This window comes from Etheostoma spectabile, chromosome 19, assembly GCF_008692095.1.
Source record: "Etheostoma spectabile isolate EspeVRDwgs_2016 chromosome 19, UIUC_Espe_1.0, whole genome shotgun sequence".
NCBI classification, from domain to species: domain Eukaryota; kingdom Metazoa; phylum Chordata; class Actinopteri; order Perciformes; family Percidae; genus Etheostoma; species Etheostoma spectabile.
In genome coordinates, this window is record NC_045751.1 from 11,745,419 (window position 1) to 11,747,795 (window position 2,377).

The 2,377-nt window shown below is 39.6% G+C and overlaps 1 protein-coding gene across 8 annotated transcripts in view; it reads left to right on the forward strand.

Moving 5' to 3' along the window:
* The window catches only part of LOC116707340 (uncharacterized), a 217,341-nt gene that overhangs the window by 98,001 nt on the left and 116,963 nt on the right, over positions 1-2,377 (forward strand). The gene's annotated exons all lie outside the window — the stretch shown is intronic.

A 2,377-nucleotide genomic window follows, 5' to 3' on the forward strand; every position in this document is an offset into this window, starting at 1 on the left:
CAGCTGCTGATGAGCCCAAACCTCAGAGACCAACAGTGGGACCAGAACCAGAACCAGAGAGTCTGGGAAACATCTGGATCCTCCGTGCTGGACAGGCAGCAGCAGTAGTAACAGTAGTAACACTGGCAGCAGCAGCAGCAGTAGTAGTAACAGTAACAGCAGTTCTACTGATCCTCAGTCTTTGTTTTAAATCTATTAATAATATCTTTACTGATAATAAAGGAAATTACCTTCCGTTTCCCGCTGTGAGTTTTTCAGAGAAACGGGTCAACAGGACTAACAGCACTCAGTCTGAAGGACCCTCTTTTAATAAATCATCAAAGCATAGAACTGCACTTCCCAGAGTGCACCAGCAGCAGCAAACTGTCTGCTTTGCACCTGATCAGTCATGATCACTGATGTGGATCAGCTGTTAGGACATGGAGGAGCTCAGTCATTCAGGAAGACAAGCTGCAGAGAGAAGACACTCGGTGTTCAGTCCAAAGACGCCGATGGTCGGTGAAATGTTTTATTTACCTTCATGATGGTTGAAATGTTGCTTGTTAGGATGAGCTGCTGTGTAGATTGGTTAAAACACACATTGCATTGACTTAACTGATTTTATGTTAAACGGGTTTGTGCTAAAATAATAGTTCATTTTGAGTTTGGAAAAAATTAAAAGAATGGTTCAAAGTTAAAAATGGTAAAATGTTAATGTCTGTTAAATTATAGAATTTGTTAACTTTGTAAGATTCATGAAATCCTTTTTTGCTTTATTCCATGTGAAATGCTTAAGTGGTTAAGGCAGTTTAAATGTATTTAAAAATGTTTAAAATGGTAACTTTGGTTCTGTGTTTAAAGGTTTACGACCTAATCTACTGGCAGACCATACACTGACAAAGCCAAAATAAGAATGAAAGGGATGGAGTTGTACTTGTGTCCTTTGGAAGTTGAACAAGAGGACTTAACAGTTACTATGAAATTAAATGAAGTTATTACACAAATTACTAAGCTTTTAAATAATCAAGGAATGAATCTTGCATCTGAGATATGATTTGGTGTTTTACTACAACAGAAAATGTAAATGAAGTGAATCAAATTTGATAAATTACAGTAAATAAAGTACACAGAACAATATGGAGACATCTTCCTGCTTCTTCTTCTTCTTCTTCTTCCTGCCTTTGAGTCCCAGAGACATTTAGACCTTCTTACCCCTAGTACTTGATCAAAAAGAGTATTGGGACAGCCCTTAGTCTCAGGTGAACCCCCTAAACCTAGAGGAAGGGGGAGATGGAGAAATGAGATTCAGCCTAACTGTGGAGACTTGATGATGAACTCCTTCAACAAGACCAGCTGACCCCCAGGAAGAAGCTCCCCTGCTGGTTCCTCTTTACCTCCAGAGCTTTAAGACACATCCAGGGACACGATGACAGGAAATAACACACAGCTTTTAATTACAGGATCATATTAAAAATCATATTTGAGGCTGTATATACATCTGGTCTAAAGGTCAGAACTCACAGCTCCAGTTTTACAGTTTTCCTCATGTTAGATAATAAAGAAGATAGAAGACTCTTAATTCACATCTACTCTATGTCTCATCCAGACTGGATTAAGGAGTCATTTGTCTACACTGTAGATTTATTTTGGTGGTTATTTACGGTGGCCTACAGGGACAAACGCACTGCAACTTGATGAAACACACACAAATACACAAAACACAAGCACATTAAGAAAACATCTTCATAAATTTAAGTTGTGTTGCTTTTCTTTTTGTGGTTAGTGTGATTTTCTTTGTGTATTTGGTTGTTACCAGACTCCAGTGTGAACTGTTGTGGTTTCCAACTGACCCGCATGCGCAAAACAGTAATAACAATGACATGAGAGGATGTAAGCATTTACGTTTTTAATTTAAAATGGTTGTGTAATGTAAGCCGTAACACTAACTACGTCTAACCCCCCCGCTCTCCCTCCAAGGACTGGATCCATCACTGTTCTCCATTTGAAGGCCTAGTCCAGTTTTAATTTTACTGTCTGGGTCTAGAGCTAACTCCCGCTGGAGCAGAATTGTGATAAATGTTGATGTAGATTGATGTAAAAGTCACATCGAATCCGCCTTGGTTGTTCACACTCTTGGCCACATTGACAAAAATCAGATCTGGGTCTGATTCAGGACCACATATGGAAGTGGTCTAAATCTGATTAGAAAAAAATCTGATCTGGGCAAGATTTGAGTGTTCACACTTCTTCTGAATAAGTCTGACCTGGTCACTTGACTCAAAAAAAATCTGATTTAGGCCACTTTACCCTGCAGTCTGAACGTAGCTATAGAGATCCATTTCTACAGAATATTGTGCTACGTCCCAGCTGACAGGGCTGTGGGGAGGGGGGGGGGGGG